The sequence below is a fragment of the Mycteria americana genome, chromosome 1, assembly GCF_035582795.1.
Source record: "Mycteria americana isolate JAX WOST 10 ecotype Jacksonville Zoo and Gardens chromosome 1, USCA_MyAme_1.0, whole genome shotgun sequence".
Taxonomy (NCBI): Eukaryota; Metazoa; Chordata; class Aves; order Ciconiiformes; family Ciconiidae; genus Mycteria; species Mycteria americana.
This window is the reverse complement of record NC_134365.1, coordinates 16,088,883-16,101,260: the sequence shown is the minus strand read 5'-3', so window position 1 is coordinate 16,101,260 and position 12,378 is coordinate 16,088,883. Positions and strand designations below refer to the sequence as shown.

The window sequence follows — 12,378 nt, the reverse complement described above, 5'->3', positions numbered from 1 at the left end:
CTTAGTCTATTCGAGCGTAAACCCCAAACTGGTGATGGCTGACATTCCCCAGGAATTTATTCCCAAATGGCTAGCATAAATTCAGTGGTTCTTTTAAAATAAAGAATAAGATTAGTGTCTATCTTCTCAGTGAAAAAAATGCCTGAAAAAATTAAATTGTGTCCTGCATGACTATCTTTGCACAATACCAAAGTACCAAAGTCTATGATGGGATAGACAAAAAAAAAAAAAAAAAAAAAGAATAAAAGAGTAGGCATACTCTGCTCTAGACCAACCCAGCATAGGTGTGAAAATAGTTCCCAAACCAATGGTAGCAGGAGGAAAAGGAAGAAAGATGTCTCTTCATGTTGCTCACTGGCAAGAATATGAGGGAGCAGAAAGTCATTCTGGTTTAGGACTCCATTCAGTGTTTTAAGCCTCCAGCTCAGAGAGCACATTTTTGCTACAGTCCTGCTCCACTCTAAAGCTGTATTTCCAAAACACAGACTGTGATAGCAGGAAAGATCAAGGCTGGCAAGTAGGCGTTGAATTTGTGCCTTAAAAGATGCACTCGTCACTTACTAGACTGGCATGCACAGGAATTTTAAGGGTATAAACTCCCAGTTTTATTGCAGTGTGTAGCTGATGTTCAGTGTGAAAGATGGTTTCAGAGGCTGTCTGAAGCTTTCAGATTAGGCTGATGGGGGTCCTTCTTGTGTGACTGGTTCTTTGAAACTAAATCTCCACATTTTCACTATTTCCTTGTGTATGGAGAAGGGAAAGAGTTAGTGTTCCCATGCAGCCTGACATTTAACAAGAAAAGTAAGCAAGGCTTTAACATTTCCACTTAAAATGTATTCCTCGGACACATTCATTTTTCTTTATTTTCTGATCAAGTTCTGTTACCTATTCTAACTATGCAATAAATACATACATACAATTTTCTTCATGAGTCGATTGTGGCATATAGCAATTTTTCATTCTGGCATGCTTATAATAATTGTGAAGACACCAGAAAACAATCTTTCTCACTTTCACACAAAATAGTGATCAGAACAAGAACAGGACTTATTCACCTTTTGTTATTGATCTACACCACTAACTTAAAAACAAAACCCTTAAAGATGCATTGCATTAATACAACAAAATGTTATTATTTTTAAATTTAATTTTCCCCTAAAGAAGAAAAGGGATTTAATTTAGGTGGGAGAGATGTAAGGAAGAAAAATATTGATAATATTTATTCAGAGAAATTTCTGAAACAAAGGAGAGATTTTCAAATTCATGTTCAGTCCTTCTACAATTTTCTTACAAATTTTACACTAAAAAGCTATGTATACCCTGCTTTACACACACACGCGAACACTGCTGCCATACAATGGCCAGATTCTTCTCTGTTTGCCATGTGATCGAGCACCATGGGAGGGAGCAGGACTTTGACTTACACAGTCAACGTAAGATTGACCAGAGGGAGAGATCCTGAGTTCAAAATCTATTAAGGAGATTCCTCAATAGTAAGCTAATAATCACATGGGACAAGTGGGAGTAAAAATAGTGCATGCAGAAGGATGTCTTTAGTTCCTTACTGCAATAAGCCTTGCAGTGCTCCACTGTCATTTCATGCTGCTGAAACACAACCATGCACAGTACAAAAGCTTTGCTCTGCCCCAACTGTTTGTATGCAATTGTCACACAACCATTTCCATTAGCTGCTGTATACAATAGTAAATCAAACAAATCCAATGCATGAAGAGTGATGAGCTAGGATCAACAAGTGTTAAAACACTGTATATAATTATAGTATGATAGCAATAGTGACGTGCCTAGCACAGTTCTAAGTAACCCCACTTGAAAGAGCATACATACACAGTAGATTTAAAAATTAGATCTCCAGTGAGTTTTCAAGAGAGAAGACTTTTCACACCTTTATGTAGAAGAGAAAGCAAGATCTGAAATGAGAAAACAGGCATTGCCTAGTGTTAAAAAAGCAAATATGGTTCCAAGTTAGCAATAAAACTATTACTGAGATGTACCGATCTGCTTGGCTGGTAAGCTTTTATGGACAGAAGTATAAATGGCTTTGGGGGCACTTGTAGGATCCACTGACAAGAAAACAAACACTGATTTCACAGATGCTATCTTTATCCTATTTTTCCTCCCATGCTTTAAACTTGTCTGTATCCTCCAAACTAGACATTGGAGAAACGGATCTGAGATGTATATTATAGAGACGCAGGATGCAAAGACACTGTGGAACAGGATTATGTGATGGCAGGGAGGTGGGTGCAGGAAATAGGGAGCGTTTGATGGCGAGAAAGCCTTGGGCTTGTGGTTTGACAAAGGACATTCTGTTTAAACAACCGAGAAGTACACCCTGCAGCTCAAGGCATCGTGCTTCCTACAAAACACACAGAACTGACACGGAGCGTTTAGGAAGCAAAACATCAGGCTGCTGTTCATTTTATACAATGTGCATAAATGGCATCTGGTGTTTTAAACACCATAGTATTTAGCAAAGATATTTATATATATAATTTTCCCCTTTCTTTGACTCTACAGTATTTAAAAGAAGTAGTACTTGCCAAATATTAAGCCAAACTTGAAGGCCAAAGGCCAAGCCATTTGTATTATGGTGTTCTACAAGAAAGCTTGCTAAGCGAAGTGTTCCACAAATACCGATATTCCATTTTGAACAACTCACTATGTAAAACATGCCTTGTCTTTTTCATCTCTTATCCTCCAGAACAAATCTTCTACAGCACAAAAGTCAAACCACAGGAAATCACAGATGGAATGGAATTGTTTTGGAAAACTGGTAAGCAGATACTACAGCCTACAGATTCATGCTCTGTCACCTATAGTGGAGGTAGCATACCTCCCTCATCTAAATACAAATGTTGAAGAACAAAATAGCACAGCAACCTAAGTTGAGCTTATCATAGACACAGATACTGAAATATTTTAGAGATTAAAAATCAGAATTATTAAATAATGACTATCAATACACATTTGCTCAAAAAATAATTTTAAAATCCTTCCTGCTTCTTTCAGTAATGTGCATACTCATTCAAAAAAATAGCAATTATTTTATTTCTTTCAAAATCATGAGTTATGAGCATCCTGATAAAAGCATTGGAAGATTAACAACTTCTCTGATCATGTTTAGATTCTGGAGTGTTATTGGGATCACCGAGATTATCAATGGTGAATGCAAACTTGGAAGTAAGTTACAACAGAAAATACAGTATGACCTACAGGTTGTCAGACACAGGAAGAATTTGTTGTGTGTCAAATGTTAAACTGGAGACAAGAGGGGAAATATTAATCTGAAAAACCTGGCTATAAAATTAAGATAAATTAAAATACAACAGAGAATAATCTGTATTTTATATCATCTAGTTCACAGCACTCACTGTAATCTGAGAGCATCCATTAAGAAATTTTAGTACATTTATTCAATCATCATTGACATGTGCAAACTACTGCTTGCAGATAAATAACAGCCATATTTATTGTTATTAATATGAACATTTGGCTTCATTTCTATATTTATTTTGACAGAAAGTCTGTTTTGTCATAAAAACCTGTTTTCTCTGGAATTTATTCACTACTTAGTTACATAGCAAGAAGATGATGTCCTCTTTGTCTATAATGCATTTGTTTGGTCATGAAAGAAATATTAGATACTACATTAAAATATTCCAAGTACGAGAGTGCCAAATACTGGTCTATCTAAAACAAAAGGAAAAAAAATTTAGCTCCTTAGATAGACCTCTATCTAGTCTCAAGAGAACAGGAGACTACACCGACCTAAGTACCCAAGAAAGCAGGGGGAGCCAGGCTCTGGCGTGGTCCCTGGCACAGTCCCAAATGGGACTGTTCCCAAACGGCAGTATGGATGAGGCCACACTGCTGGCTGCGGGAACGGCTTAGCGTATAGACACAAGTTCTAATGTGGCACTTTTCCGTACACATCTTATTTACTAGTTACATACATAAAATGAGTTTAAAGCAATTGGTCAGTCAGTCTAACAGCTCCGTACCTTGCTAGCATATCTGAGCTCTTCATCAACCTGACTGGGCAATAGCCCATTAAGACAAATTTGATTCATATTTCAACACCAACCTCCAGTTTATGTTTCATATATCTGAAACAAGATCAGCCCAAACAGCTGAAAAAACTACAGTGATTGATTTTATTGATACAAAACTATATGCAGAATACTTTCTAAAGGTAATACTGAAACAGCAGGAAAAATTACAATTTCCTACAAAGGGGTGTATGCAGTAATTTGTGAACTCAAAACACATTTCTAACTCTCCTTTTTCTAAAGAAGTTGCTATCTAGCTTTACCAAATTGTGCAATTTAAAAATAATTACTCTGTACATTTTAGTCAGTCTATAAAATGCAGTCTAGAAGTACGTGCTTGCAAGGACATCTAAACAAACACAGAAATACAGATGAAACCTCAAGAAATCATCTAAATCATCCCTATGCACTGCTGCAGTATGAAATACACCTCTGTCCCTGCAGAAAAACATCTTACCTTTCCTTAAAACTTCTAAGATAACACAATATTCCTGAGCAGTTTAGTCTGTTGCTTTGTTAAATGTTTAGTTAGAAAGTTTTCCCCAAAGCATAGCCTAAATATTTGTGTGTGTAACAATTAGGGCAATCTCTATTTGTTTATTTCCTTCCTTCCCTGCCACCTCCTTGGGACAAATATTGATAGCTCTCTCTATAGCAACCTATCGCACAGCGTAAGACTTATAATATGCATCTACTCAATCTCTTCTTCTTTTATTAAGCTTAGTGTTAAAGTGTTATGACAAAACAGCTTAAGCATAGCCATATCTAAAACCTGGCATGACATTAATTTGCAACAGTTAGCCTATTTCTGTAACTCGGCTCCATAAATGGGCTCTGAAAAATTCGTATTCAACCTCTGCTCATGATCTATACAAGGAAACACTTTGATACAACCTGCTAGAATCTATGTGTCAGATTCTGGAGGTTTAATAAAGGAATAAATGAATGTTGAAAATGAACCACTTAAAAAGTTCCAGAAGTAATGCACAGATAGCGTAAATTTTGTTTTCTTTTTAATAAGAATACTACTGTCCAACTATACACTGTAGCACGGAATAGTTATAGTATAGATGCAATGCAATCTAGAGAAGAAAAAGTTTCACAGCAGAACCTTTCACTAGAACAGCCAAACAACAGAACCAGGAAGGAGGCAGACAGGCTTCTGAGAGCACAAGCTCTTCTTCAGATCTGCATCAAAAGCAACAAATCTCAAGGTAACAACAGGTCAGGAACAAGTACTCCAAGTTTAACGTCATGATGTTATTTTATTAGACATTCTGAACAAAAACAGTGGTTAACATTGGGAAGAAAATAATGCATGCTCTCTAAGGACCCCTAAGCCTATGTTATTATGTAATTTTTCTACAGGAACTTTTCTCAAATTCCCAGAAAATATAAGAGGAGATTAGACAGAGCAAATTAAACTCTTGTTTCTGTGACTGTCTCATTTGCAGCAGGACTTGTGAAGTGCACAGCAAATAAACTACGCAAGAGAAACTAAAGAAAGGAAGCTGGATCACTTGGTTATGGATTAGGTGGGGAATAGCTTCTATCGCTAATTTTCCACAGACCCAAAGTGTTGTGGGGCAGGCCACTGAAATCAGTTCTTCATTCTCAAGAGTTAAACATGTGCTTTCAGCAGGACCAGGACCAGACTGAAGCACAGCATTCTGCCTGACCCAGTGGCTATAAGGTGCCTACAGCTCAGTGAACCATGCTCATGTTATTACACAGCAGCCTAAGCTCAGTAGAGAGACAAGTCCCACCGGCTCTTGTGGCACCCGATACCAGAGGCTACTCTTGGGAAAACTCTGTGGCTCATTTCTCCCTGTGACATTGGCCATGGGATAACCCTGCAAGAGCAGACTGAAGTATGAGTTGCAAGTTTCACTGTGACACACAGAAAAAAATACAGTGTAGGCATATCAGAGGGCAAAGAGATATAATCACCTTATCTTTAAACTGCTGTGCACATACAATTACAGCTATACTCTGTAGGAGTTATGATGCTACGTGCTTTGTGGAAAGAAAACAGGGATTGCATGTAGGGCATTCCGTTTCTGATGCAGGCAAAATTAGTGATACACATTATGACTTGAATATTGATGCTCCAGTCCTATAAGCTCAGGATACTCCTCATTCGTTAACGGAAATGGGTGTTGGGTAATTCCTCAAGGTTCGTGAAGGATTTAAGTGTTACAACGATGGTAACTTTAAGAGAGAGACCATGACAAGGAAAGACAATATTCTCTGTAAGAACCGGAGAGTACAGACTATACAATGCATTTGTGCAAAATCACAAAATAAAGAAGAGAGTATGTTCTCAGCAATTAGCAATTGAGGCAGCTGCTGTTATAGAATATGGTGGAAGAGGCACGGCTGTGTAGGAAAGCTGTGTGAAACAGAAGCGGTGACTGCCTTGCAAGAGGAGCAGGAAGTAAACCAAGGGCATGTCCGCTCACACAATGATGCACAGTACATGTCTGCACTCATGTACAGCTGCAGCCCTGCAGAAGTCAGCACAGTCTAACAATCCCTTCAGCAGGCTGAACTTAGGTAAGATATCCTGCTTCTGTGACCTCCAGTAAGCCACAACTTGCAACACTGATGTGCTACCATAAGCTTAGGTGCCTTCTTTACTGTGCTCTGTCGTGCAATGTAGATACATCCTAAAGTTCTGACAGCACTTTTTCTTCTGGTTTTCCTCACCACTACAACAGCAGCCATAGTGCTTAATTGAGTTTTAGTAATAGATACTACTGTATGTCAGCTGACTATGTCCCCATTTATTTAAAAAACCTGAGAAGGACTGGGCATTTTAAATTATGGATTGGCTACATGTGTGTAACAGAGAACAAAGATGAATCCAACATCACTTGAATTCAGTTTGGGGGTTATTCATCACTCAGAACAAGCAGAACCAGTAACTCTGCTTGAAGAACTACACTGGAATTACTGGTTCATCAATAAAGTTCTTTATTCTTCCTTCTGTCACTATGACTTGATATGCTTCTACAACAACACTGCCTCCTACCTCAGCATTTCAAAGGGGAGTTTGCAGTTACTTCATTCCTCACCATTATTTTTGGTACAGCTCCAGCTTCTGCCTTACTATATAAAAGGGAATAGCACTTCATTTCAGTTAGCTGCCTTTCTCCGAGAATTTTTAACATGCCATAGGAAAGTGGGTGCCAATCTCTTTAAGAAAATCTCAATATAGTTCAAGCAGACTGAAATTACGAATGAAATATTGTTCCTAGGGGCGTATTCTATTCTTGGCTAACAGTATCGATTTGCTCTTCCTAAATACTAGTTTATATTTAACAATTAAATTTCATATCACCTATGTTCTTCCATACATATAATTTCAGAAAGCAATTAGCCATTCCTTCACTGACAGGACTCCCGTGGTCTAAATTCAGTAGTTTCTTAAGTAGGTTGTCACATTTTCTGTAGAAATCATTAAAAACTAGCAGTGATATATGTAAATGCTACTGTGGGCATGACTAATCCACAGTCCACACATCTGTTCAAAATAATGAAGCCCGAAACTTTTATCTTGTCACTTTCTTCCTAATGGCACCTTACGCAAAGATGAAGAATGAAATGAAGAATAGATAAATTGTTCTGGCAAACTTGCTCCCAGATTTTCCCTTTTATGAGGGCTGCACAGAACCTCCCTCCTCCTACCTGAACGCGTGCCAAAACGCAGGCATCTATCATATGACAGGCAGAGGCGTGAGCCCTGTGCGTCAGATGGGGAGAGCTGAGAACGCCCATCTCCGCAGCCAACTTGGGCAGGAAGGGCCGTGGGCCAGTCATGCCGTAGGGACAGCCCGGTAACGTGACCTGTGTGTGACGAAGTGTGCACGCATATGTCCAGTCTCTGATGCGGTGGCACTGTCCTGCTCCCAGCTGTGCAGTCACAGGGCTTTGAGATCTGACAGACAACCCACCACTGATGTCATCATTATACATAATGATGCTATAAAAGTACTCACTAACTTGTTTGTGAAGTGTTTCACTGTGTGTATGTAGTATTTTAATAAAAAAAAAACTAGCTTGAGGGTCTTAGAAATTAATCAGTGTGTTTCGATTAAAAGATTTACTTATTTCTGTTGTCAAATGTCATAGGTTTCCTATTAAGTGTTTTCTGCCAACTGAGTTTAACAGAAAATATTTCTAACCTGCAGAAATTCTCGCTGGAAAATATTTAAATAATTGCAAGGCTCGAGCAGAAGTGAACTAAAACAACTTCTCTACCAATTCAAATGAACTACCATCTGTGTTAGACAATTCCATTATCACGGCTTTTGGGCACCTCAAGCAATTAAGAATAAAGAGAATGTTGCATCTCCTTCTTTCTCTTTAAACTGTTGATGTTTTGTAACCCTAAAATTTGTAGAGTCAAGTAAAATGAGTTTTGGTTCTAAGAGAAACTTCCGTAAAGGGGCAAAAAATATTTCCAATTTCAACAACTGCAAATTAAAAAAAAGTTCCGAAGTAAAAATAAAGAAAAAATAATAATATTTGTTGCACAGAGATGTCCTCTAGTGTCATGTGAGATTCTCTCTCTCTTTCTCACTTAGGTTGATGGCTGATGCAGTAGGTGTATAATGTAAGCATCAGTTTACTTATAATGTGTTTCTCTTTTTTTTTTGGGCAGGGAGAGGTCCTTACCAGCATCCATGGTGAAGAAGCCTAAAAGTTTTCACCTTCTCTGTTTCCTTCTATTCTTTCCACAATAGTGGTATCTCCTTGATTGCAAGGTTATTCCAGATATACCTAACCCAGTTTCTCCCTAGAGGTTCAGCTGATGTACTCTGCCTGTTGACTACATTTAAATTGTTTTTGTTTAGAGCTTTGTGGAGAAGCTGGCAAATAATTAAAGCTACTTCTCTTTCCCATTTGGTTGAAAGAACAACATTTAAAGCTTCATTTATTTCCCTTCCACAGGACGAAAATGGTATTTTGAAGTTAGATATAGTTTGGGGGAGAGGAATGAGGAAGTTATCTCTGTTGTTAATAAGAGATGCCCCACAGATGCCCATAAGCCTATCTACAAGTCCTTTTTGGCTTAGGAAGGCTAACTCACAGCAACTTCAGTTAGGTTCTCTTCACTCTTTCAGAAGCTTAAGCAGCTACATAACTGAAGTAACTTTATAGACTGTTATCTATTTCTTAATTAAGATATTATACATTTGTATATAATACTAGTAAATGGGTATAAATAGCATCCGTAAATGGTATCTATCAAATATAAATTTAAGCTCATTCTGTAGCAAACCCATGCTGGGTTTGTTGCATTATTCTAAACTCCTGCCAGTATTTAATGAGATAATGTGCTTGTTTATCTATCCATCAAGATGCTGAAAGGCAGGAACCCAATGCTTCTGCTAACATACAGAACCACGTTAGCCTTCCACCCCTAGGTCTCTCATACTTAGATGGATGAAAACTAATCTCATCCATAGCAAGAAAATATCTGTCTATATTCAGAAACTGCACCTCTTGGCTATGTCAGCTTATTCAGGAATTTCCACTCATTTTTCACCTCATGAACATACTCACAGCTTTCTCTTCCACTTCAGTGCTGCTTCTACCTCCATGCCCCCCTTTCTTCCCATCCAAGTCTCTTGATTGCCTCAACAGTTTTTATCCTTTCTCTTCATCTCAGTCCCACCAGATTTTAAAAAGAAAAATTAAGGATTAACTACTTGCAGCTGTCTCATTGTTCATTCTAGCTTTATAAAGTATTTTTAATCTCCTTTTCTTGCTAAACTCCTCTATTTAAGACTATGATAGCTATTATATTATGTGCATAGCCTAGAACAATGGAGTGCATTATTAACTAGCCCGTAAGTAGCTATGTCATCAGCACTATGGTATACGTGTATTTTGTGTATAGAGCCCACATTGCATATATACACACATATGCATAAATACACAGAATAGATACTAAATTAAGTAGCTCAATAAATTTTAAGAATTTAAATTCAAGAACAATTAATTGATCCTAGCTTACTTATGCCTTTATCCTTTATATACCAATGACAGTATATTAATACATTCACAGCATGTTAACAGGAACAGCTGTTAAATAATAAATGCCTTACTATATTGTTTTCAGCAGGTGCTTCAGCAATTAAACTCTGGCTGCTTAATTTCTAGCTCAGTTAGGAAAAATAACTATATCTTATGCCACCAAGTAAAATACTAGGCATCATCCCAAGAATAACAGAAATATCAAAATCAAGATATCTGCTGTAGAGAATTAGTGTTCTTTGTGAAGAAATGTGTGTCATCTCCTGGCTTCTCCCTGCTTATCATTGCAAGAGCTCAAAAAGCAGCTTTTAGCAGATTAGTCTAGGAGCCTTTACTGCAGATATCATTGGATGTTTTGCCTCAACTGATGTCAGTAGTTCAGCTCTTTCCCCATCCCACCACTGGCTAAAGGCAGCCATTACTATCCCTCTTTCAGATGTAGTTATTTGAGAGCCACAGCACAGGTCAGTTGGAGACCCAATGAAAATCAACACACCAAAACCTCCTGTATTTCTATTTTCTTTAAATCAATGTACCCTCAGGCAGCACAACTCCTAGATCTATGCAAGGAAAGTAGAGACAACCTATGGGCAGAGGCGTGACAAAGGCAGGGACCCTAAAATCACACTCTCAGAATCAGTCTGCAGTATCACTAGATCACATGAAACATGAAACCACGTGCTACAGCTAACTCTCCAAATATTCGTCATTAACTTGGAGTAATGTTCATCAGAAGAAAATCTTCAAAACCACTCAAGAATCATCAATCTTGCACATTTCAAATTTTAAAATAGCTCTTAGCTAAATGGCCTAAAATTAAGAGAAATTTGTATTTGAGAAAAACCCTATGTTTCACGTGGTCAGGCTCTCATTTCCTAAACATGAGAATCAATTTTGATTACAGAATGCTATTAAGCTACCAAGCATAAAAAACCAGCTGCTATCTGGCTTTTCCACTTGCAACATATCTTGACTACCTTAATGTAGCCAAACAATTGTTCAATTTTTAAAAAGTATCTAAAAATACGGTTAGGACTGCAAACATCCCTGTAAAATGTCTGTATTATCAGCATAGTCTGTTTCATATTTTTGATTTTATATTTTATCAATCAAGTTTTTTAAATGTACTGTACCTCTCCAGTAGTCATTTAGTGTTTAAGAAAAAAAGTAAGAACTATCACCTTTCATGGGCTTTCTTGTTTGAAAAATAATTATTTTTATTATTAAAGCTGCCAGAAACTTAATAAAATAGTACATATAGTAGACTGCAGTATTACCTTGTTCCAGCTTGAAGTGTATTCACATGATTTACATCTGGAGCATACCATACAACTTGACTCATTATTCTGAATAAGATAACTCTGTTTTATCTCTCCACAAGACCAAAACACATGAAATATTAATTGCCCATAGAAATTATTTCTCCAATAACTGTGCAAAAATTTCAGGCTTCTAACATGTTTTTAGTTTCCTTTTAAATGAACATTAAAAATAACTGATTTTTTTCCTGAGTAAGTATTAGCTTTTCAAACAATCAAACTCTCCTACTGACATGCAAAAGCTTATCACACATCTGTTATAAGGACTGCATTCATTAAAGTCAGCTATCAATCAGTCACAGTAAAACTTTCCTTAAAACACGCAATGTAATTTGCATAAAGCCCTGCTCACTCTTACTGAGAGCTACTTAAGGAATCATTTCCTTTCATTTCATGCTACAGTACCTCATGATGTATTATCATTACTTAAAACATGAGAATATTTGGAATTAATTACATTTTCTTACTTTGTGCTACATATGCTGTACACCAATCCTGCAAATGCAAACCTCCATTTTTCTATACAGTTCCTTAGTAATCCTGACTATATCCACCAGTATTTTTTATATTGACAAGGAACTATCTGACTGAGGCTGTACCTAGCAAAATTAGATGTCTGGATAGACTTACTGCATTATGGAATACAAACTTTGTTACATTTACTAAAAATGATCTGCAGTTGAGAACAGAAAGCGTTTTATAGTTAGATTTTAAACTAATTTTAGTTTTATAGTTAGATTTTAAACTAAAACTAAGCATTTTATAGTTAGATTTTTACCGAGATGACTAGGAACAGCTCGCATCTCTGGCTCTGCTGACTCTTATGAGCCAGTCATGAGTCTCATTACATTTAGTGGCGGCTTTTACACCCAACTTTCAGATTCATAGTATTTCAAACAAATAAGACTTAGGTTCTGGGCCTCGTGCTTCAGGAGAAAAAGCCT

The 12,378-nt window shown here is 37.2% G+C and overlaps 1 protein-coding gene across 1 annotated transcript in view; it reads right to left on the bottom strand.

Moving 5' to 3' along the window:
- PRKAR2B (protein kinase cAMP-dependent type II regulatory subunit beta) overlaps positions 1-12,378 on the bottom strand; it is a 92,670-nt gene that overhangs the window by 48,355 nt on the left and 31,937 nt on the right. The window lies entirely within an intron of this gene.